General features: G+C 42.3%; 1 pseudogene; it reads left to right on the top strand.

Moving 5' to 3' along the window:
- Positions 1-24,882: 24,882 nt before the first annotated feature.
- LOC147659563 (olfactory receptor 6N1-like) lies at positions 24,883-25,868 on the top strand (annotated as a pseudogene).
- Positions 25,869-26,628: the final 760 nt, after the last annotated feature.

Here is a 26,628-nt window from a genome sequence, read left to right on the forward strand (position 1 = left end):
AAGACCTCCTCCAACACAGCAGGCCTTCCTCCTCACTTCTTAAATACTGCAAAAAGCTGAATACCTGGCTATTTAATTAGTCTTATTCTGGGACCAATGAGACTGCCCATATTCAGGCCCAGCCTCACCACATGCCTACACTCACCTACTCAGTGCCTGGGTACCCTCGTGCATGATAAGCAGTGCTCTACATATCCACCTTATATTACATTACATATGCTTCTTTAAACAACATGTAACACTTGAACAAAGCATTAATAGTACAACAAATTAAAAAATTGCCAACAAAAATAAAACATTTTGTAAATAATTTTATGAAAGAGGAGAAAAAAGAATTGCTTATCTCGTGTAGGAGCACCAAAGAAGAATAAGTGGTGACTGGGACAGCACTTTTTATAGCACTGCTGATGATGTGACTGGACTGATTATGAGGGGCTGGTTGACAAGTGTATGCATGGTGAATTAATGTTCAAACTAATTGTTTTATTAGAAGCCATATTGAAATGTGTTTTTAATATATACAGTTTGTTTCTTTGCTGCTGAAATTTACAGTACAGAAGGTGAGACATAATTGAGCGGAACTAGAAATTGTTGTCATTCAACCAATGATAATTTTGAATGGAAAGACCAGAGGCCACATGCTCAAAGTAGCAGTTCCTTCTTTGGGTCAGCTCCTTCTAACCCATTCATCTGAGATCAGCCCTTTATGTTCGTCCAGAACCATCCAATACTGCCATTCTACAATTTGCTTTCAATAAGAAACAAGGGAACCCACTAGGTAACCAAGGACCTCTACAATTTGCAACACTGCTGCTTTCAGGCACTACATATCCTACCAGTCATTGTTATCTTCCGTAGCATTCACTAGTGTGTGTTGGACCTTGAGCCTAGATGGACAACCTGTCTTCAGATTAGCTGCCCAGCAGCATACTCCATAGGAACATTTTATTGAATTAAATTAACTCCCAACCTCAAAACCCTACCCTTTCTCTTGCCACTCACGTTGTAGAGAGGAAGCTTATGGGCAACAGTGACAAAAGCAGCGCCCCTCACAAATGCCTTCACATTTTTCAACTCCAAGTTGCAAAGTAGCATTTCTATCTCAGTCACAAAATACTGTCAGTCAAAAAAATAAGATATGGAAGCAAAAGTGAGTTCTGCAACTCTAGAATTGGGCAAGAAAGTCGTAAAAAGCAATCATTGACATTAATGGCCAAATGGAATTTATTTTATATTAATTTATTTAAAACGCACAGAGACTTCACAGGGAGGGTTTTCTGCTGCTTATAGGAGATAAGCTGTTGATGGGATAGAGAACAGCAACAGAATAAAAAGGCTTTCTGTGTTCATCTAAAGACTGAGGCCCAGAATTACTAATGTTTCTCTCAACGCAGGCCAGCAAGCAAAGTTGCTGCTCAGTCACACCAACACAGGAACCCATGGATATAATTGAGAATGCCCATGCTCCACCCTTGGTAAGCCTAAGACAAGGCCTAAAGCACTCAGGCCACAGTTTCCATCAAGATGCCTCGTCACAAGGTGGAGTGGGGTCAGCAACTCTCACTGACCCCATCCCACTCTGTGAGGAAGTAAGGAAGGTCATCGTCTCATTGGCTGGCTCTTGACAAAGACAGCCATTGAGAGGAGGTGGCAGCATTATTTTGTTTTAACTTACCTACTCGAAGCCTCCAGCTTACTCTCGTGCCTTCTGCTTCCTCTCCTGCCACCTACTGAACTTGTTATCACCAGGTAAGTACTTTTTTTTAAATGCTTGGGTGCATGCAACTGTGTATGAATGTATGCGTCTGTGTGCATGTGTGGCGTGAATCGGTTTGTGCATGTAGATATGCATGTACATGGATGGTCTATGTGTGCTCTCTTGTGAATGAATAGTTGTGAGTGAGTGTGCATGTGGATATGTGTGAGTATGTGTGTGCCCTCCCAACCGCTCTCTCATGTTACGGGTCACCACTGGTTATATGGTGGCATACACATTTAATGGAAAATTAGAAGGGTTGCACATATTTACTAACAAATATTAGGAATAAATATCTACAGTGGTAGGCATAGCAATTGGCTTTCGCAATGCATGATGTCATTGGCATTAGCAAATGACAAACTGGCCACCCGTGCTTCAAGGAGCATGCTCACACATGGCTGGCCGTCTTGAAATAGGACAGATATCAAAGATCTTTGCTTGAAGACATACCAAGATGACTGTCAATGGATACACATGACTGTGCATGTATTTATTTGCAATTGTGGTTATATCTCCATTTTTAACTTAACAGTCCAACATACCAGATGTTCTTGGAATAGTAAATGTAAAGTAACAGAGAAAGTGTGTGGCTGAGCAAAAAAGCATTAGAGTAGCCAGATAGCGCTTTCCAGTTTCTGAAAACAGGGAGCAGGACAATGATCCTCAGGCTGTAATGAATGAGTGAGAAGGACAAGTTTGGTTAATAGAGAGTGTACGTTATGTATTAAAAACAATAGGTCTGCGACAGACAGCTGTCTGTAGCCATGAACAAAAAAGGGAATAGTGATAATCAGTTGGAACACACACCTTAAAAAAACTTCTAATAGTGTAGATTTGTGTTTCAGCATTTATTTTATTTAGTTTGTTCTTCATTTACAGACTGCATCATGTGATTGAGGGGCTGTTCCTGGGTGAAATCAGCCGCTCAAATGCAGCTCTGCTGAATATTTTGGTGATTCCCAGATCCAATGAATCCTCAAATTTACTTGATAACTAAGATCAAGGTAAGATTTATGGTGGGACAGACACTAGGAAAGGTTGAGTGGGGTGTTGTCTCTTCAAGAATTGATGTTATGGCAGGCTTTGGGCATGGAGGTGAACATTAAGTTTAACATGTGTTCTAAATGGTTTTATTTCTTTAAGTAACTGATAATTAGATCATATCTAGATTTTTGTGTTTCTACAGAGAGAGAGTCATTGCTTGAAGCATATGGAAGGCACATTGAGTTTTGACTCCGATACCTAGAGCTTGTGTTTTAAAAACAACTAAAAAAAACACATTTCTATGGTGTCTGCACATAAAACTCAAGTCTGAAAGTTGGTTCGGGAGGAAGTGATGTTCAAATTGCTATTGATACTGAAAGGATAACTTCATTGACCCTTAGGCTTTTCTTTCCAAGTGATTGTAGTTAAGGGCGACTGAACTGAACTATGCAAACGTTTCATGGAAAAATGTATGTTTCAAAGACCATTCTGGTGTTAAGTTGGCAATTTAAGAGACCTAGCAGTGAGACAGTCATGCTCTGTGACAATTGCACCATGAATTAATATCGTCATATGTGACTTGCCACCGGTGTTAGAGAAAGCTAAAAAATGTTAATTTGAAGATAGCATTTGCATTTTGAAGGGAACTGATATTAGGTGGGGATATAGAGAGGTAAAACACTGACAGAATTTGAGATCTTTTTTGAGCAATGTAGACATTCCTTCCAACACAACATTCTGTTTAACTGGCCACAAGCAATGAAACCTAAGCAACAGAAACAATTTGCTCCAAACAGACGGAAAAGTGTGTTATATCCCTGCAGCAGTAGACACCAGGGGGTAGAATGTGTAATTCTGTGGTCTAATTCAAATATGTGTAAATGCTTTATAGTCAGTGCAACCAACATTACGCAAAGATATCATTATGATCTCCGTATCCAAACATTTTTGGGTAAATGGGCATTGGGCTACATAATTACCTAATTGAAGTCCATTTGTTTTTTGGAATCACAGGGCCCGATTCACAGAACTAACTTAAAACAAAATCCTAAACATACTACTTTTGGTATTCACAGAAGTTAGGATTTTGTCTTAAGACAGACTTAAGACAGACTTAAGTTAGGATTCAGTCTTAAGTCTTTCTTAAGTCTGTCTTAAGACAAACTTAAGACAAAATCCTAACTTCTGTGAAAACCAAAAGTAGTAAGTTAAGGATTTTGTCTTAAGTTAGTTCTGTGAATCGGGCCCACAATGAGCAAAATTCGGAAGCACAACCTCCCTTCTTGGTACATCATAGCCAAACATTAAAAGGGAGTGGAAAGTGCCAGAAACATCATCATCTTTTGTTGGACAAATGTGCCTTAACTGCACTGAAACAACCCCCACCACCATCTGTATCTCCTTCTAATCATAGGTATCATAGCTATCTGATGCATTGCTAATGACATCACAGGAGAGAATCAGCAGCTTACTTATTCTAGGGCAGCAGCAGAACTGAGAACCTGCACACTAGTCATGGTGACGAGAATTACAAGAAGTTGTAGAGATTGATGCACAAACTTAATCAACTAATGGACATTCACAAACGTCAAGCTTCATGATCAATGATGACAACGAAGAGTCTATACTTTCACTAGCGTCACAAGGGACATCTTACATATCCTCCACAGCCCTGCTATTGCCCTTTGTGGTCCATGCCCTACACTACTAGTGGGATGCCCTCGAGTTCTAACCAGGTGTGGATGTCCATAAAAGACCCTGATAGGGAGGATACCTGTCTGAGTGTGGCATCTAAGAGAAGAGGTGGGTTGTACTGTGCAGTTTATTAATTAGTAGATTAATACTTTATGCTTTTCCACTTTTAACTCTCTGTTTAAACAGGGCATGCTGGGCTTGTTGTATAACAAGTGGCAACTTGGTCACTTGTCCCTGCCTGTACAACAATTGCAAACCGATGGTTTGCTCAATTTAAGAACCGCAGTTTTAAAGTTTAAGTACCTAATTTTCTGAATCCAATTTTCAACACAATTTACATGTTTTAAATTTTTCACAATTTTTTTATCAAGTTAACACTAATTCTCTATGTCTTGAATACAATTTTGCATGTGAGTTTCAACAAAAAATCAAATCAGCATATGTGAAACAAAAATTAATACAACAATGCACATAGATCACATCTGTTGTAAATATCAATGCATTTCAGGATCGTTGGATCCCTTCTTCAGGGGAAGTGTTAAAGATATAAAGCAAAAACATTTTTTACCAATACTATAATACACTGTACAAAGTGGTGCAAGGCACTGTTGAGTTTTGTATACATGAAGAACTCTCTTGAAAACACTTTTGTAGATACCTTCATTGATGAGTTTCATAACAAGGTAACTCAAGAAATTAATCAATTAGAAGACAAACATATGTTCCATTCACACTGCAAACATGAAAATAATGTAACGAAAAAAGAGATACTGAATAGACTACGAGATGATCCAAAAATGGGTATACGAGAAGCAGACAAGGGAGGAAATATTGTAGTGATGAATCGAGTTGATTATCTAAATGACATCAGATTAAAAGACAATCCTACCAAAAAAATTGAGCAAAACATCAATGCCGCGCTAAGAGATTGGCATGAATCTTGTTTCTTGTCAGATACTGAATACAAATATCTACAAGCTCATGACTCTCGTCATAAATGCATATATATCCTCCCAAAGATCCACAAAGGGGGGGTGGGTTCCCACCTGGGAGACCTATAATATCAGGGAATGGCGGGCCTACTGAACGGCTTTCAAAATTTGTGGACGAACATCTCCAGCCCTTTGTTAAAAACTTGCCCTCCTACCTCAAGGATAGTGGGGATGTTTTATGCAAACTAGAGGACTTCGTTTGGGATAGTCCTGATCTACTCTTTGTCACTCTAGATGTAGAAAGTTTATATGCATGCATAAAAAGTGATTGTGGTATAGAAGCTGTTAATTATTTCCTGTACAAACGCAGCGCCACAAATCTGGAACATACTCTTATGCTATTAGAGATGACATGCATGATCCTTGAAATGAACGCATTCCTTCATAACGGAGACTGGTTTTTGCAAAAACAGGGTACAGCGATGGGATCCAGGTTTGCCCCGTCATATGCAGGCCTTTTCATGGGCCTGTATGAGACGGAGCATGCCTTGGGCATCGGATCAAAACCATGGAATGACAACATCATCTTTTATGGTAGATATATCGATGATATTTTGATGCTGTGGAATGGAGAACTAACAGAATTAATGGCCTATTTCAATCATCTAAATGACAATCGGTTCAATGTAAAATTGACTATGAACTATTCCAGAGAATTTATTGATTTTCTGGATCTTAGACTATATGTCAATGGTAACAACATCGAAAGTGACATCTTCAAGAAACCCACAGCGGGCAACAGCATTTTACATGCTGAAAGTGAACACCCAAGGGGAACAATAAATGCTATATACCCTTTGGTGAAATGAAAAGAGCCCGACGTAATTGCAGCCAAGAAAAGAATTTCCAAAAACATGTCAAATCAATGAAAAATGCCTTCAAAGAGAGAGGATACACAAATAAATGCCTAGATAAAGCAGAGTCAAGGTTCAAAACTGTGAACCGTAGTACCATCCTGCAAGGTAGAGCCAACAGCAACAAGAAAAAGAAAGGGTATAATAATGAAATATTGTTTATAACTAAGTTTGATCTGTACAGCATTCATGTGTATAATATTTTACGTAAAAACTGGCACATAATTGTATCTGGCAAAATGCCCCCGGGCACAGTACCAACAAAACCGAAGGTGGTATATAAAAAGAAGAAAAGGAGATAAGTAACACCACATGGCTAACTAATAAACCGGCTGTTTTTTATAATTGCGGCACTTGTACTACCTGTCAATATGGCCTTAATAAAAAGTTGAAATTTCAGTATAACACCAAAAGAGAATATGAAATTCGACCCTTCATCAACTGCAACACCACACATACTGTATATGCTTTGGGTTGCACATGCAAAAAAGTATATATAGGTAGCAGCATCAGAAGCCTAAAAATAAGAGTCCAAGAACACATCAGAGCAATAAGGAACAATGATTCTAGATACCCTGTGGCGATACACATACAAGAAAACCATCCAACCGAAAGGGATGTCTGGTTCCACGCTTTGGAACATGTGCAGACCCCACTGAGAGGTGGAAACAGAGAATTGTGTTTAAGAAAAGAAGAGGCGGGTTGGATCTGTAGATTGAGGACTACGACCCTGGGACTTAATACTAATACTGAATATCATAATTTTTTGTAATTCAGGACAACTCAGACTTCAATCCAGTATTTGTTCTTTGACTTTAAAATCATGCAATTAGTGACCCAGCATATGTCCTTGAGTTCTGAATAATCTATGATATTCATGAAGTACTTAAAAGTGTCTCTCTCTTAATAATGTGGGGATCCATTTGCCATAGAAGCATGCTTTTGTTGATAAAATATTACCAAACATGACATATTTACAATCGGGTTTCACAGAATATCCCTGTTTTTTTGAAAGCATGGTGATAAAACTGGTGCAATTCCACATTAAAAATGTAACACTATATAGTTGTAGAGAAACTGCACAGAGAGTGATTATTATAACCCAACCTAACTGGTATTGATACACTACAACCCAACTGAACTGGTATTGATACAATATGTAGGGACTACTACTACTAATAATAATAACAATAATTCCAATGCATCCCAATTAGAGATGTATTGCTGAGATATGTAATTTTAATATTAGAGACACCTTTTTAATAAAAAAAATAATTTCAAACGATAAAAATTGAAAAGTTAATACACTTTTTCGTTCTTCTTTACGCTATTGATATTGGAAATAGCGTTCGTTTGACTTTCCTCATAGAGAGCGTTCTTTATATACTACAAGATGGCACCCGGAATTACACTTTGAATAGAAATTCCAAGACCAATCCAAAATGGCGGGTCCGGTTGCCGAATGCATTTGCCCGCACGATAGAAGGAGTAGGCATTAGAACTTATGGCTAAAAAATAAAGGCTGGCACGAATTAATATTAAATCGCATGAAAAATAAAAAATAAACGATAGAGCCGTAATATTAACTTTCTCCAAAAAATAAATGCACCACAGGAAAAAGAAAATCTGGTATCCGGTTTTTCTTTTTCGGTAACCGGGTATTTATAAATAACGGTTTCTTGAGTATTATATGCAACATTGCATATAGAGAATAAGGATTGTGTGATTTTACGGTTATATGGGATGACGACTTAGGACAATTAAGATGGCGCCGATATTACGAAGGGACTGCTCAACTTTGAACTAGACATACACACGTAACCACAGGTGTATGCAATTAAACAATTAACTACCATATAAAAGCGGCACTGCTTTCCGTTGTTTACATGCTACAACGGAAGACGCCACGCGATGGAGCCGGCCTAAACTACTTTTTCAAGTAAGTGACACGCTGCCAGAATAACTTCGCGATTCAAATGGGATAGATGTTCTTTTGACAGGAACACCCCTTTACACTCTTAGATTAACTTTGACCACAGTTGATATAATTTGGCTACCTGAAAAACGCTAATACTGCCAGCTTTAAGAAATGGGATATCTTTTTAGCCCTTGCTCATAGCTATAAAAAGGGTTTGTGACTTCTAAAACATGGCTGCCAAATTAATGGAGAGAAATATTACAATGGGGCAGAGCAGGGAAGAGTGCTTTCTGGAGAGGTTTTTTAAGAGTTAAGACAATAGCGACTAATGATTCTCTCTAATAACGTGGCTCAAACAGCTGAGAATTAGAATGAGTTGGGGGATGAGAGTAATGTTGAGCCACCCATCTTCAATAGCCCGCATTAATCTAAAAAGCACTTCCCTCCGTTTTGCATAGCTTGTTTTTTAAAAAAAGTTCAAGTACTTTGGCTCAAAATAACATATTTTGATAAATACATTTCGAGTGTTATTTAGCCTTGACGCCTATGCTAGACAAAGATAGTTTGACCAACTTATACTGATAGCATTCTTTTGCGTTTCTCCATTCAAATTCCTGCCACATTGGGCTATCTGACCCGAGTGACCCCATTTGTGAAATTGAAGTGTCTGTCACTTAAAAAAGAAAAAGGTATACTATTAGCTTCAATGTGACCATAACAACGCAACCGTTTTTAATGATATGTTAAAAATTAATATGGATTTAATTTTCCATTTTAGAAATTTTTTAAAAAACTGTCTCTTGACTGGATGGAAGAATACATTTATATTCTGTCCTAAGAAAAGTTCATTCTATTTGGTAAGCCCACTTTCAGGCTTTATTTATTTGAGAATCTAACCTTACAGGTACAGAATTAACTAGTCAATATTAACAGAATATTCAAAACCCACTATGAAATGTCTTAGACAACAAAGTTGTTAGGCCCACAACTGGTTGTTTTCTCTAGCTTATTTATGACTCTTGTGTTCAAAGTTGCCCAATAAGACTGGAAAGGGGCGACCACTCGGTCCCCCCGAACGTATGGCAGAGTACCACGATCCCCCCGGGAAGCCATCTTGGGCGGGAGGCGAGTCTCGGCTGGTATGCCCGAAGCGGCGTAGCCGGGGCGCGCCTTTTTCCCGCCCTAGAGTGGGTTGGCCTAGACACTGACGCGGCTGGCCACGCCCTAGGGGCAGGCAGGGGCGGGTTTACGCCCGCCCTGAAGACGGATAAAAGGAGAAGCAAGATCCGAAGGCATCCTCTTGTTCCTGTGCTCTGAAGCTGCACCTCCTCGCTGCACGTGAGCTCGAGACGGAACGAAGAGCCAATTTTTGAACGTTGTAATCGTTCTTGTTTGTTTTGCAGATTCTCTGTTGGAGAATGCCGAAGAAGGCGGGAAAGCGCATGACTACTGAACAGATGCTGCACGTTCTCATGAAGGAGATGACCGAACTAAAGAGGCGAATGGATAAGAACGAGGAAGTGGGACCGAAACGTCCTTTGGCGGGAGCAGCCCCGGGAGGGAAAAACAAGAGGCCCAGGAGGGGAGCAGCGGGAGAAGACATCCCGGGTCCCAGTGCCCCGCTCGAGGCACCAACTCCCGTGCCGAAGGAAGGGAATCCGATTCCCGTTGTGGTCACCCCCGTGTCCGAGGAAGATATGCCGCCCGAGCTGGCAGCACAATTGGCAGCGTGGTTGGGAAAAGGTAGCAAGGGCGCCACGGCTGTCGACGCGCAGGAGCTAATGAAGCAACTGCGTGAGTCACGGGAAGCAGCGAGGGTGTCCACGCCGGCTGCAGCAGTAGAGAAGCCACAGGAGACGGGTTCAGTAGCAGAGACAACGTCCGGTGCAGGTAAGCGGCCATTGCCGATTGCGAGGGATGAGTCGGCACCCTCTCGTAGAGAAAAATTTGGTCAGCATGTTCCTTTGGCTATTAAGGAAAGGATATGGGCAGGGGAATACGTAAACATATTCTCATTGCTTACTGATCACTATGAGATGGAGCATGTCAAGGGCCAGAAGGAGCTTATGCATCCGAGTGTTTGGCGCGCAAAAATGGCCGCCTTTAAGGTAAATGAAAACATTGGCAATTGGGGCCAAGCGTGGGGGGTTTTTACATCGATCTTAGGGGGGCGAAGGCCCGATCTGTTACCCGAATTGCCGATTTATCAGTCACGAATCATGGGGTACTCGGTATCACACGAGGGTAATCATTGGTTCTGCTATGATAACCTGTTTAGAAAAGCTAAAGAACATGATAAAAACTTAACATGGGATTGTTATGATTCTGTGTCATGGTCCAAAATGAAGGAGACTGATATGTTAAAATTGCCATTAGTGGGGAGTATCGTTGGCGAATCTTCCCGCCAGTATGCGGGGGCGCCCTTTCGGTCAGGTGCAGGTACAGACAATTACTCGAAGCCTGCCGGTAACACAGGAAAAAGGGGGGTTTGTTGGAACTTTAACAGGGGTAAATGTACTAGGCCCCAGGGATCGTGCAAATTTAGACACGAATGTAGTGGGTGTGGGCAATCATCCCATCCTGAGTCCACGTGCAGAGCCAAAACGGGTGATAACGGGGGTAGAGGAGGCGCCAAACAGGTCTAACATAGTCCGAGGGGCGCCTTTACCTACCCCGATTGATATCTTGGCAATGATTCCTTGGCTCAGTGAATACCCGGATCGTGCTTCTGCTGGGGTGCTGCGGAACGGGTTTTCTTATGGTTTCCGCATCCCAGTGGGGGACTTTCAAGGTGCAACGAAATGTAAAAATCAGCTATCGGTCTTTCAGCATACGACTGTGGTACAGGATAAGATCAGGAAGGAGGTTACTCGAGGTCGAGTCGCCGGTCCGTTTAGTGTACCACCGGTTCCTAATTTTGTTTGTTCCCCTTTAGGTGTGGTCCCAAAGAAGGACCCGGGTGAGTTTCGGCTGATCCATAATTTATCAGCCCCACGTGGTCTTTCCGTAAACGAAGCGATTGACCCGGAAGTGTGTTCGGTGCGGTACGCATCCTTCGATGAGGCCGTAGCCATTTTGAATCGCCTGGGGCCCGGGGCGCTGATGGCAAAATCTGATATCGAGTCAGCGTTCCGGTTGCTCCCGGTACATCCAGACGATCAGCGTCTCTTAGGTTTCATGTTTCAGGGTCATTATTACATGGATAGGTGTATGCCGGTGGGGTGCTCTATATCTTGTGCCTATTTCGAAAAAGTTAGTAATTTTCTACAATGGGTCTTCACAAGGAAGACGGGTTTCCGAAATGTGATGCATTACCTTGATGATTTTTTGTTCCTGGGGGCAGCCGGGGACCATGAATGTGGGCAAGCTTTGGCACAGTTTTGTGTCTTGATGAATCAGTTTGGCGTGCCATTGGCACCAGGTAAGACTGTGGGGCCCTCCACTTGCCTCGAGTTTCTGGGGATCGAGTTAGACTCCGCAGAAGGTTGTTTTCGTTTACCAGCTGACAAAGTGTCAAAGTTCAGGACATCTCTGCAGATGTGTATAAGGGGACCTAAGGTTAAGCTGCATCAATTACAGCAGTTAGTTGGCCAGTTGAATTTTGCCCTGAGGGTTATACCAATGGCCCGCCCCTTTTCCCGTTCGATCGCTCAAGCCATGGTCGGCCTGAAGGACTGCCATCATCACACAAGGCTCTCGGCAGAGGTCCGCCAGGACATGCGCATTTGGTTGGCATTTCTGGCGGATTTCAATGGTCGAGTCGTCTGGAACAAACCAGCCGTGTCCTCTGAGGAGCTGGGGCTGTGGACAGATTCGGCAGGGAGCATAGGTTTCGGTGCCATATTCGGCACAAGATGGTCTGCACAAAAGTGGCCGGCATGGTGGCATGACAGTGGACTGACAAGTAACATTGCTTTCCTGGAACTTTTCCCCATTTTAGTGGCCCTGAGAACGTGGCCCGAAGGGTTCAGGGATCACTCGGTGGTATTTTGGTCTGACAATATGACCGTGGTCGAGTGTATCAATAGTCAGGCAGCACGATGCAAATGGATTTTGAGACTGCTCAAGGAAATTGTTTTACTTTGTATGCAATTGAACGTGCTATTCAGAGCAAGACATGTCCCAGGGGTAATGAACCAGGCGGCTGATGCATTGTCTCGTTTTCGTATGCAGGCTTTCTGGGGTTTCCTTCCCACAGCGGACCCGGAGCCGGCACCCTTTCCCGAAGCTCTCTGGTCTCTCGGTGCCCCGAACTTCGTAACCTCGTGGGAGAGAGTTTAGCACCCAGGACAAGGAAGGCATATGAAGGGGCGTTCCGGTCCTATTTGGCCTTTTTGGGGACTGATAGGGAGGAGCTTTGGGGCCAGGAAGAGTGGGTGGTGGATTTTCTGATGTCCTTACATCGGGTCGGGAAATCGGTGGCCACGGCTCAGAGGCATCGGGCTGCCATTTCCTTTGTTGCTAGGGCTCACGGGATCCATGACCCGACAGCGTCTTTCGTTGTACAGAAAGCGCTGCGGGGGTGGCAACGCCTTGAGGGTCGCAGGGTAGATGAGAGGCGCCCGATAGGTTTGGATAGGCTGGCCCAGTTATTATCCAGACTCCCTGCTACGTGTTCATCTCAGTTTGAGTCAGTGTTATTCCGAGCCGCTTTTACGCTGGCATTCCATGGGGCTATGCGGGTAAGCGAATTAGTGGCGAGGAACAAGCAGGATGTGACAGGAGGATTGTGCCAGGAGCACGTCCAGATCAGAGGGGAGACGATGACGGTCTCATTTGTCAGGTCCAAGACCGATCAAAGTGGGATGGGTGACTGAGTAATCATACGCAGGATTCCCGGGTCCTCCATGTGCCCGGTAAGGTGTCTAGAAGATTATTGAGCACGAAGGGTGGCATCATGGGGGGGGACCTTGTTGAGACACGCTGACGCCACCCCACTGACAAGGTTTCAGTTTCAGCGGGTGCTTGCGATGTCGATTGCCGCTGCGGGCTTGAACCCGGGCGAGTTTGGGACCCATTCCTTTCGGATAGGGGCTGCTACAGAAGCTACAGCCAGGGGTCTGGATGTTGAACAAGTTAAACGGGTGGGTCGTTGGTCCTCCAATTGTTATAAAAGGTATGTGCGGTTGCACATGTTGTGAAGCTGTAGCAATGTACTCACGCTTCTTGTTTTTGTTTGGTTTTCAGTTGCGCAAGCCTACGAGGCGGGGCGGACTTTGCAGTCGACCCTACACCGGGCCAGCGGTCAGACATCACCGGCTGTGAGAAAGGAGGTGTGGGTTGTGGGCCACTCATACGTGAGACGTGCCGCAGACGTATTCAAGGCAGGTGATATGATTCACGTAGCTGGGGAATACGGGTACAGTGTGTCCTTCTACGGAAGAGGCGGTCTCTGTATTGACCAGTTTCAATCATTTTTTGAGGGTTTGCTAGGGCGGACGAGGTCACCGCCGTCTGTAGTGATAGTACATCTTGGGGGTAATGATTTGGTCACCACTGGTAGACGACTTCTTCTTGAGGCGATGCTGTCCACTGTAAGTTGGTTAGCGAGGAGAGTTCCAGGGTGCACAATTGCGTGGTCCCATATGATCCCACGAAAAGTGTGGCGGGGGGCTATTTCGGTTCCTGCTTTAAATCATTCTGTTAGGAAGCTTAATAACAAAGTGAGTAGGTTGTTCCGTTCCAAGACACTGCATGCTATTTCACATGGGTGTATTAATGATGACAGTATGTATTTGGGGGATGGAGTGCATTTGTCTCGGGTGGGGAATGAGTTACTCATAGGAGACTTCTTAGCATGGCTAAAAACGTTACACCATGACCTTTAGGTAGGAGTGTTGTGGGGGGTCCGGATAGCCGGTCAACTATCCGGCCTGTGGCGGTAAGGTCATGATCGGTGAGCACTAATTGGAAGATCCCTATGAGTGGGCGTCACCCAGCACGGATGGGAGCGCTCGGGGGAGGTGGCCATTGGCCCCTCAACGGGGAGGCGGTCCCTTCTAAGGATGGGTCGCCGGAAGAAGAGGAAAGGCGGTCAAGGCCCCTTCCTGGGTAGGAGGGGTTACAGCCCCCTCCTGGGGAATTTCCCGGGGCCAGGACGTCTGCGACGGCAGATATGGTAAGTTGTGTGGGGTTTGGGGGGGGGTCTACGCTACCTTCTAGATACCTCACACGAGTCCTCGTACGACCTCTAAGTGGCGTCGAGTTTTATTGGGGCCCCCGTCAAGTCAAGGGAAATTGGTAATTGCACTTGAGGTACGCCTCTGGGCCGCCCCTCACAAGTGAGGGCGATATTTCTGGGTTAGGGATCTTGACACCGGTTACGACCTTGCCGTTGGCCCTTAAACGTTAGGATGTACAATTTCAAAAGTTCAAGTAAATGTTTTGCAGGATGTTAGTTCGGCTAGGAGAACCTTTGTATTAGAGAATCTGTTAAGGTTAGCCAAACATCGCAATGTGGTAATGAAATTGTACATAATATGAAACTGTTTATTTAATGTTTTAATTTTGTTTCATATTTTAATAAATACGGCCGGGGGGGTTACTCCCTCCCGTCTTCCAAAGACTTCAGAACTGTTTCCGGTTTCCCATCCTTGGGGATTGTGTTGAGAGGGGGTGGCGGGTATCTCAGCCATATGGAAAGGGGCGACCACTCGGTCCCCCCGAACGTATGGCAGAGTACCACGATCCCCCCGGGAAGCCATCTTGGGCGGGAGGCGAGTCTCGGCTGGTATGCCCGAAGCGGCGTAGCCGGGGCGCGCCTTTTTCCCGCCCTAGAGTGGGTTGGCCTAGACACTGACGCGGCTGGCCACGCCCTAGGGGCAGGCAGGGGCGGGTTTACGCCCGCCCTGAAGACGGATAAAAGGAGAAGCAAGATCCGAAGGCATCCTCTTGTTCCTGTGCTCTGAAGCTGCACCTCCTCGCTGCACGTGAGCTCGAGACGGAACGAAGAGCCAATTTTTTAACCCACCCACCAGCCCCTGATGACAGCAAGTGGTTTTGAATAAAGTTGATGGATAACTCTGATTTTCGTTTACAGGTTGTGGTATTATCGTGATGATTTTGAGTATGTAATAAAGAATGTCGATTTGTGTTACGTTTGCAAATAAAGAAATTCTGCTTTAGTGTTCATTGGTAAGCATGCTTTTAATAAAAGTATAGTTGCTACCGTAATTTTAGTTTAGTCATTTAGTTAGCATTGTCGTATTTATTTTGGTCGGGCGGTAAGGTCATGATCGGTGAGCACTAATTGGAAGATCCCTATGAGTGGGCGTCACCCAGCACGGATGGGAGCGCTCGGGGAGGTGGCCATTGGCCCCTCAACGGGGAGGCGGTCCCTTCTAAGGATGGGTCGCCGGAAGAAGAGGAAAGGCGGTCAAGGCCCCTTCCTGGGTAGGAGGGGTTACAGCCCCCTCCTGGGGAATTTCCCGGGGCCAGGACGTCTGCGACGGCAGATATGGTAAGTTGTGTGGGGTTTGGGGGGGGTCTACGCTACCTTCTAGATACCTCACACGAGTCCTCGTACGACCTCTAAGTGGCGTCGAGTTTTATTGGGGCCCCCGTCAAGTCAAGGGAAATTGGTAATTGCACTTGAGGTACGCCTCTGGGCCGCCCCTCACAAGTGAGGGCGATATTTCTGGGTTAGGGATCTTGACACCGGTTACGACCTTGCCGTTGGCCCTTAAACGTTAGGATGTACAATTTCAAAAGTTCAAGTAAATGTTTTGCAGGATGTTAGTTCGGCTAGGAGAACCTTTGTATTAGAGAATCTGTTAAGGTTAGCCAAACATCCAATGTGGTAATGAAATTGTACATAATATGAAACTGTTTATTTAATGTTTTAATTTTGTTTCATATTTTAATAAATACGGCCGGGGGGGTTACTCCCTCCCGTCTTCCAAAGACTTCAGAACTGTTTCCGGTTTCCCATCCTTGGGGATTGTGTTGAGAGGGGGTGGCGGGTATCTCAGCCATAAAGAAAGTAGCAGAATTCAGTAAAATTAGATGCTAAAGGACTCATCCTGACATAGATGTTTTTTGGAAATATGTAAACTTTGAAACAAATGTATTGTAAAAATGGTATATAAATGGATGTGCATGGGAGAACTTCCTAGAGCCCAATATTTGGACTCTCTGTTTTTCTTTTTAATATGTCGAAATGTAATTAAATGTGTTTTAAATTGTATAATAGTGTATATATTGTACATACAATAAGTGTGTGTATATATATATATATATATATATATTATTTGTAGCCCTGAAGAAGTCCGTGGAGGACAAAACGCGTTGGTTACATTTGTGAAGAACCAAATAAAGATTGAACTTCTAAAAAAAACATCCAAGATTCTGCTACTGAATGTTATTTCATTGTGATTCATGAACTTTGATTACTACTGTACATGTTTACAAAACAATAGTTTGTGTGCTGGATCAGTATTGCTAAGGATTTCCTCGTGTGTTCGAGGAAGTTATCGAAGTAGAGAGAGCTGAAGAATTCATGTTCTTTCCTTTCTTCATTTATTTTTTGCCTTAGATCTTCCTTTTTTGCGACCTAGTAGTTTGACCCGGTCAGCTGGAGATCCATTCAGTTCTTCTCTATTTTCTACAAACTCTTCGTGTTCATCATTAGAGTATTCTTTAGCCCTCTCAGAAATATTATTAGCCCTTTTCACAGTAGTAGTCATTCCATCCGTTCTTTCAAACTGTTCAGAAGGAATAGCTTTAGGTACCTCAGAGGTGAGGTTTGCAGGGACTACCCCCAATTCTGCTTCATCACCATTCGCTCCGTTCTCAATGCTCCCCAATTTCTCCGGAACCAAATTATGCTCGAGCATGCTCTCACTACTAAGTGAGTGTCCTGTGTTACAATTGGGGCCCTCAGCAAGCTCTATGTTCGGATTGTTACCATTACCCTCCTCACTCTCCTTGTCATCAGATGCAACATTGTTATGTGTTCCCGGCATACTAGGGACAGAGGCAACATTGTTACCAGAATTTCCATTAATCACCGAAGCAGTCTTTCCTTTAGCCAAAAAAGTCTTATCCGGGGCAACAAAGAGAGGAGGACGAATTCACTGCTGCTGCTTACCGACTTGTGGGTCCTGGTTACTGAGCTTCCCCAGCTCCTCAGAGGTAGCAGAGAATAGGTGAACCACCTCCGCCCCTGCCGCTGCAGTTTTTCCCACCATGCTGACCATTTTTTCAGCACCTCCATCCGTCGTTGAAACCTCGTCAAGGGTCCTCTCCCAGCTCACGTGGACCTAGGTATATTCTTTGGTGCCATTCTATCGATAGTCAAGCAATTTTGATTCCCCGCAGCACCCAAAGCGTTCGCTATGTTTCTCTCTTCTTTAAAGTGTTATTAAACGGGTATTCCTCTCCATTAACAATAAGGGATTAGGGAGTCCTTGCAAGAGTTTCCGCTCCGTGGTGTCTTCAATCCCCCAAAGAAAAAATTAATTATTAGTAATTCATTATGGTAATGGTGCAATTATTTTAGGTGTTTTTGTGGATATAACAGTGTTAAAGAATGTGTACTCAAATAATGTTTTTTAAATTTAAATTCATTATTAATTATGTTAATTATGAAAATAATTTTAAATAAAAGCATTGATGTCTTTTTTTATTGGTGTGTTGTTATAGAGTAAGAAATAAAATAAAAAATGTTATGTTATAAATAAGTTGCTTGTTTGTGAATATTTGCTCCTTTGAAATAAATATTGTTAATAAATGTATTTATAATATTTTTTTAATAATATGTGTACCTGTTTGTTATATGTAATTAACATTATAATATGTGTCCTTTTTATATGTTAAATATATTTAATTGTATATTTTTAAAATTTTGTTTACTTATTTTCAAGATTATATTTTTTTTCTAATTGTTTAAATGTTAATAGTAATTTTTGTTTTTCTGCAATCCAATTATTCCCATACTGTTGCAGTCATTGGAGTGAAAATAATAATTTGTACCCCTCAGCTGTCAAATACTTTCCCAACTGTTGCACTCACTGGAGTGAGAATAGTCATTTTTACCCCTCAGCTATCAAATACTTTAACTACTGTTGCACTCACTGGAGTGGGAAAAGTAATTTTTACCCCTCCGCTATCCAGCACTTTTCCTGCTGTTGTTCTCACTGGAGTTGGAATAGTTATTTTTACCCTTTCGCTATTCAGCACTTTCCCCACTGTTGCACTCACTGGAGTGGGAATAGTAAATTGTTCCCCTCAGCTATCCAGCACTTTCCCTATTGTTGCACTCACTGGAGTGGGAATAGTAATTATTACCCCTCCGCTATCCAGTACTTTCCCTACTGTTGCACTCACTGTAGTGGGAATAGTAATTTTTACTATTTCACTATCCAGCCCTTGACTACTGTTGCACTCACTGGAGTGGGAATAGTAATTTGTAACCCTTTGCTATCCAGCACTTTCCCTACTGTTGCACTCACTGGAGTGGGAATAGTAATTTGTACCCCCGCACTATCCAACACTGTCCCTACTGTTGCACTCTTTTGAAAGGGAATAGTGATTTTTACCTCTCCGCTATCCAGTACTTTCCCTACTGTTGGACTCACTGGACTGGGAATAGTCATTTGTACCCTTCTGCTATCCAGTGCTTTCTCTACTGTTGCACTCACTGGAGTGGGAATAGTAATTTTAACTTTTCGCTATCCACTGCTTTCCTTACTGTTGCACTCACTGGACTGGGAATAGTCATTTGTACCCTTCTGCTATCCAGCACTTTTCCTACTGTTGCACTCATTGCAGTGGGAATAGTAATTTTTACCATTTCGCTATCCTGCACTTTTCCGACTGTTGCACTCACTGGAGTGGGAATAGTAATTTTTACCCTTTTGCTATCTAGCACTTTTCCTACTGTTGCACTCACTGGAGTGGGAATAGTAATTTTTACCCCCCCACTACCCAGCACTTTCCCTACTGTTGCACTCTTTTGAAAGGGAACAGTCATTTTTACTTCTCTGATATTAAACACTTTCCCTAAAGTTGCACTCATTGCAGTTGGAATAGTACATTTAATTATTTCGCTACCCAACATTTTCCCTAATGTTGTATTTATGGTATTCTGTAATGTACGTTATAATTTTGTTTGAATAGATTCATGTTTTAATTAATTATAGAATGTTTTTGTAATTTAAAATATTGATATATCTATATTTTTTATGTATTTTAAAAGTTTAATAATTAAATAAAGATAATAGTGAATACATTATTACAAAGTATTATATGTATATGTATAAATTATTATGTTTGGGTGTTTATATTTTTAAAATTAAGTTTCATTTTTATATTTAGTTAAATTTTATTAAATGTAATTCATGTTGTTAAAGACAATGAATAATATGTTATATATTTAATACATTTTTTTATGTATTTTTATTTTTTAACTGATATTTTTGATTCCATTTCTTTCTAATTATCTGTTTAAGTATAGGGAGTCGATATTTTTGCTATATATATATTTTTTTCGATATTTTTACTAGCAATGTTTTAACCATCGATATTCCATCAGTGAACACCATTCTGTGATTTCAAGTCTTTTTCAATCCACTTCTGTTAAGGAGATCACCCAGTCGTGCATTAAATGATCAGGTATATAGACAGACCATTCTAACGGAGGAGAGAGAGGGAGTTTTTTGAAACTATAACTGGCACGGTCGCCTCAGCTGGAGAGCTGTGGGAGGCTTTTAAAGTAACATCAGGGGAAAAGTGCTTGGCAACTACATATGGGATGAAGCAATTATTAAACCACACAGTGACATCCTTGGAGTGCCAGATTTGGGACATTGACTGAAAGGCACCGCACACAGATGTGATATGGGAAGAGCAATGTAAACCTCAGGGTTACTTAGAAGAGGGACAAGAAACTCTAGCCTGTCATGCATATAAAACATTCTCACAGATCATGATGACATATTAAAGTGATTAGCGGAACTCTACTCAAACCTATATGCTTAGCAGGGAGTGTATGATGAGGCTAGTATGACAGTGCTTTTAAAGGCAGCTTGACTGCCAGAAGCAGCTACTGAGATACAAGACACATTAAGTTCCCCCATAGACGAAACAAATATATGATGGGTGATTGCACAAATCAGAGTGGGGAAACTACCAGGGAATACTCTGATTTGCTATGCAAGCAACTTTTAAATGTTTATCAGGAGGCATTTGATAAAGGGGTGTTCCCTGACACTTTGAGAGTCAAATGTATTGTGATTTTGCCAAAGCAGTACATAATGCTTCTGAATGTGAATCATACTACAGGTTATCCATGATCAATTTGGACGCGAAGTTGTTAGGGAAGATTTTGGCTCGTCGTTTGGCTGAATACACAAGTACACACTGATCAAGCGGGTTTTCTGGGTGGCTGTATTACCACTGCAAATATAAGGAAAGCGTTCCTTCTACTACAACAGGCCCATAAAAGGGATGAACATCATGGTTTTTTTTTAAGTTCAAGGTAAGTTTATTAATAAAAATAAGATAACAATATGTAAGAGGGAAACCTCATGCTTTTTTTTTTAGCTTGGACGCACATAAAGCGTTTGATATTGTAGACTGGCGGTATATGGTGAATGTTTTGAAGCGGTACAACCTAGGTGATACTTATTTAAAATGGGTACAATTACTTTATACTGAAAGCCTAGCCAGGATGAAAGTAGGTAATAGGTTCTATTATAGCTTGATGGTGGAGTGGGGGACCAAACAGGGCTACCACCTGTCCCCATTGATTTTTGCTTAGTTATCGGGCCCCTAGCAAGGCTGATACGAGCTCAGCATTAGGGAGAGGGGGTAATAGTAGGAATGCAGAGAGAAATTATATTTTTGTATGCTGATGATATTTTGTTAACTCTAAGGGACCCTGAACGAAAGTGGCCTATAGTAGATGATGCTATTAAGGAACTGGGCACCCATTTGGGATTTATGTTAAGTACAGACAAATCATCATTTACCCAAAACGAGCTAAGGGAGGAAGCTGTTATATTAGGTTGCAGAGAACACCTATTAAATAATTGGGAGTGTACCTGAGCTCCTGTGTTAGGGAAATATATGAGGCTAACATGGGGAATTTACTTAAAAGTGTGGGACGTAGTGTCCAACGATGGTTAAAGTTTCTTCTATACTTAACACCATGCGCGCTAGCGGAATTCCGCTAGCGCGCTGGGTTTTTCAAAAACGCACTTTACGTGACGAGCTGGGCTCGTCATCAGCGTGCGAGGAGGCTACGCCATGACGAGCCCAGCTCGTCATGAGCGTCGAAGGGGTTAATGGGACGAACAGTGGTCAGGAAGATGATTCTTCTTCTTCGTGTATTGTATGTTTTACAGCATATGCCAATTCAAATTCCAGACGCAAGTTTTAAATGACTAGATGAGTTACTCTGCTTGTTATACTGGGGCACAGGAAGAGCATGTACTGGTTCAAAGGTGGTACAATTACCATGGGACAGTGGAAGACTGCAGGCCCCACATTTTAGAAGCTGTTATAAGGCTTCCCCTTTACAGTATATCACCGAGTGGTTCATGAATCCATATACTGACCCTTTGACGGGCACGTTGGCAAGGCTGGTCAAGCCACGCGAACTGCTTTACCATTAGCTTATCACAAAAAAAGAAAGATACTCCCATTGCAAAAGTAAGACTGGCACTTAAGTATGCCTACAACAGTTGGTGCCATGGTTAACAATATTAGTCCCTTGATGCCAGTAGTGCTACGACATGGGAGAGATGATAGCATTCCACGTAACATAGGAGATTCATATGAGGAGGGGCATTTGATGAGCTATGCCATCTTTTGTGCCAAATGGGATCTAGCAAAAGGCAATTTCTTGGCTTATGCAGGATTAGCAGCAGGTCATCGTAATGCCTGGGAAGGTTTCCCAGAGGAACCAGACACACATGTTCTTAACCAGGCCTTGCCAAATAAGGGGGGGGTAAGCTCATTACAACATTCTACGTATTACTCTTACCAAAAGATACATCTTGTATAGTCGTATTACGATCACAATGAGAGGCAGACATTTGTCAACCATTGCAAGATATGGAATGGAGGGCTATACTGGGAAATTGTAGGAAAGTGTCCCCTAATGCGAGACATAAATTGATCCATGGAAATGTGTCCACAGGTACTATGTTAATCCTAATTGGTTACACAGGATGGATCCTGCTATATCTGATATCTGTCCAAAGTGTAGACACAATGTTATATACATATGTGGTGGGAATGCCAGGGGATACGGGAGTTCTGCGACGATATCCTTTAGAACCCTGCAGGATTCGACAAAGTTGCCTTTACTATTGAGTATGCTTGATGGGTATAATATTGCGCTCTAAGATGGCGTGCTGAAATATTGCTGAACTTGGGTTAGTAACTGCAAAGAAATGTATGGCAAAATGTTGGATTACATCCAAACTTCCTAAAAGTAAGTATTGGTCACGAGAAAACATACAGTGGTCGCTGGCTGAGTGTGAGGTACGGAGCAAATTAATTTTGACTGAGCAAAGTCAAAATGGGTGGATGATTTGGGAATTAGCAGAAATATAACTCCAGAAAATTATTGATAATTCCGTAGAGACACCTGAAATTGTAAAACTGAAACTTGAGTATATATTTCTTTAAGCCTGTGTTATATTGCCCTCTCTGTCATTGTGATTATTTGATATCTGCATTCAAAATGATGCTGTTGTATGTTATCGTATAGCTACAAATAGATGTACAATATGCTCCAGTCGTATCGTGGAACGGAGATAGGGAGGGGCGTGAACAGTTCAATGTCATTATTTTTATGATGCAAAACATAATTAAAATATATTATTTAAAAAAAGCTTCCTGTTGTATAAGCTTTCGCTCTGTCCTACTCACAGCGAAAGAGGATTATATCAAGGAGGTGCTGCATGCCCTCGAATCAAACACTACTTAGAGTTGAAAAACAAACCTGCTGAGCACCAGAAATCACCAGAAAGTAACATTCTGCAAACAGTGAACTTATGAGTTGAACTGTACTCCAAAGACAATATTAGAAGTATGTTCTGGGAGTCCGGAGACCTTTCTCATGGTTACAAAGGAATATTACCACCAGTGTGGGTATTAGCCAAGCCGACATTATCACTACCTCCCCAGTGCCTCTGTCGGCTATTGGCTGACACTGGGGAGGCACATTAAGGCACCTCTGGTATAGAGCACCAGAGGGATTCCTTTATTATTATTGGAACTCAGGATGCTTGGTAAGAGATTCCTAAACAGTCAGAGGTTTTTATGTGTAATGACGATCAGATCAGTGGTCAGTGCGCTGACATCACTCAAGTGAAAGTAAAAAGAGTTGATAGGCTTGTTATACTTTCACTGCATTAGGGCTCAAGGGCATATCACAGCCCCTGAGCATTGATTGGGTGGAAGAGGTATCATTGGAGAAGGAAGAATATCCACTTTCCAATGATATCTCTAGTCAATTAGTCACTGCTTGGGGATTGCCATAGGAGGGTGGGCATGGCCATGCCTCGACCCTTCAAAAACTATTGTGACAGTCTCTCTGCACCCCAGGAGGAACGATGGGGGTGATTAAATCCCTCTCCCCCCGGGAGTCAGAAAGCCCACTAGACCCCAGGGATTTTGTTTTTAAATATAGGGATGGGTGCTGCCCACCATGGGCATGGCTATGCCCTTCCCCAACAATAGAGATAATCTTTCTGTCCCCGGGAGAGGATTGGGTAAACCCCCCGGTCTGCCCCCCAGGGGAGGCAGAAAGCCCACAAGACACCAGAGTCTATTTCTAACCTGAATATAGGGTTGGGAGCTACCTCAATGAGTATGGCCATTTCCCTGCCCCCCCCCCCAAATAATAGTGATAGTCTGTCTACCTCCCTGGAGGGAAAATGGGGTGATTATCCCCATTTTACCCTCCAGAGCGGCAGAAAGCCCACTAGATACCTGAGACTACATTTATGCAGTATTTATTTGGGAGGGAGGACAGACTCCCTGGGCATGGGTCCATTCTCTCCTCCACCTTGGGGCCCAATATAATTTCCACCCCTGGGGAGTGTATATGGCTATTTGTCCCAATCAGCCGCCCTGGGGGTATACAATCCCACTAAACACAAAGCAGATAAAACAAAAAAGTAGGGTGCAGCTTCTCCAGTCATTGAGCTATTCTCCCTGGCCAGAAGGGGCAATAATGTCTTTCTGTTCCCCTTGGGAGACGTGGGAGCTTTATCTTTGGGAAGATTTTCTTAAATATACACCTGGGGTGGTAGGAAGTTCACCGGATACCAGGGATTTTGCTTTTGTAGCAAAAGAGAGTGGTGTGGGTGTTGTACTCTGGCATTGGCCCTACCCGCACCTCCAAAAAAGTAAAAGGCATCATTCTTGCCTCCCCACCCTCAACCGATTTGATCCCAACGTGTCCCTGGGGGCCAAAAAATCCACTATATGGCAGGAATTTGTTTTTTAGACAAAATAATGGGGTAGGTCTGACCCATCTCAACATCCATGATACATAGTAAAGTAATGTTTACAGCAAACACATCTTAAGACATTCATCATTGCCAAGGCAAAAAATTTTAAGATCTGGCATAATGTAGCTTATTTCTTGAAGCTAAGTACATATACGTAGAGCAAAATCTTAAGCTGGTTGTCATTTCACCTTCTTCCACTTTATGAGTTAAAATGGAGGCTATTTTATTTCTGTTTCAGCTCCCCCTAGCAGAACCCTATGGGATTAGGGACTTGCAGAACAAATTCAACAGTTCAGTAAGTGAGTTCATCATATTTGGGCTTCCAAGTCTTCAGAATTTTCATGCCTTGCTCTTCTGGATTTTTCTTCCCGTCTATCTCCTCACTTTCATAGGCAATGGGATTGTCGTTCTACTCACAAACCTTGATCATAAGCTTCAAACTCCCATGTACTTCTTCATCAGTCACCTCTCCTTTCTGGATCTGAGTATCTCTACAGTGACTGTACGCAAATGCTGGGCAAGTTTGTGATGAACAGAAGTTCTATTTCCTTTAATGGCTGTATCTTGCAGATGTATTTCTTTCTTTCTCTGGGTGGAACAGAATGCTTCCTGTTGACAGTGATGTCCTTTGATCGCTATTATGCCATATGCCAACCTCTCAAATATGCCACCCACATGACCAGAAACCTCTGCATTAAACTAGCTTTGGCTGCCTGGATTGGAGGATTCCTTAGCCCTTTGGTACAAACTATTTTAGCCTCAATACTTCCCTTCTGTGGACCCAATGTGATCTATCATTATTACTGTGACCACGCACCCCTACTCCTGCTGGCCTGTACTGACACTTCCCTCAACGTTGGAGTAGGATCATTTATTGGTTTTTTTGTCATTGTTTCTTCCCTTTCTCTGGTTCTCTTTTCTTATGTAAAAATTATATTATCTATCATGAGAATTAGTTCACAGGGACGAAGAAGAAAAACATTTTCAACCTGTGCATCTCACTTAATTGTGGTAAATCTGTTTTATTTGCCAATCATTTTCATGTATGTCCGTCCTACTGCATCCTATTTTTCTGACGTCGATTCGGTGGTAGCTATGCTATATTCCGTACTGACGCCCATGATCAACCCAGTCATATATACCCTAAGAAACAAAGACATTAAGGAAGCTTTCAAGAGAAAAGTTACCATTATTTAATTCAAATCATAATCAAAAAGCATTGGAAAAGTACACAGCAATTGTTTAAAACATATTGTAGTATTCAAGATCATTTCTAACTTAAGCCTTGTCCTATGTCTTTGCTTTTAGCTGTAACTCTGGGAGACCAAGTAAGGTTATTTTTGGATGGGCATGATGTTTATGCATTTATTTTATCTTTTTGGGAAATTGGCACAGCAAGCCCTAATCACCCTCTGAGAAGATTTGAATACACAAAGGAATATGCTACAAAATGCCTTACCATGTTTCTATTGGAAAGTATGAATGTATGATTGAATGTGGTATATACAGGAGAATAATATCCTCAGATAATCTGTACAAACACTCTGCGATTACATCCTTACTGGAGTGTCATGTATACAGAATAAGTCACGACAACAGACAGCATGGAATTCATAACAAACTGGCCACAAGAGGCTTCAATGAGATTGTGAATTCACATAGTTTTGGCACAACTGCAAACATCAATGTAAGATATACTGAAGAGCCCACAACATGTTTCCAATATGTAGTGAGGTATGAGCACGACACAGAAAATATTGACTAAATAATGGTGGCAAAGAGGCATTCCGTGCACAAACTGTAATGAATCATAATGAATCAAGCATGAATCAATTTGCCATAGAAGTGCAAACATAGTACATTAGTGAATCAAGATGGTGCCTATAGTGTAGATAACACGTCTTTGAGCTCCAATCAGGAGCCCACACTTTAGCACACACACCCACAATGCAGGCAA

The sequence above is a fragment of the Lissotriton vulgaris genome, unplaced genomic scaffold, assembly GCF_964263255.1.
Source record: "Lissotriton vulgaris unplaced genomic scaffold, aLisVul1.2 SCAFFOLD_611, whole genome shotgun sequence".
NCBI classification, from domain to species: Eukaryota; Metazoa; Chordata; class Amphibia; order Caudata; family Salamandridae; genus Lissotriton; species Lissotriton vulgaris.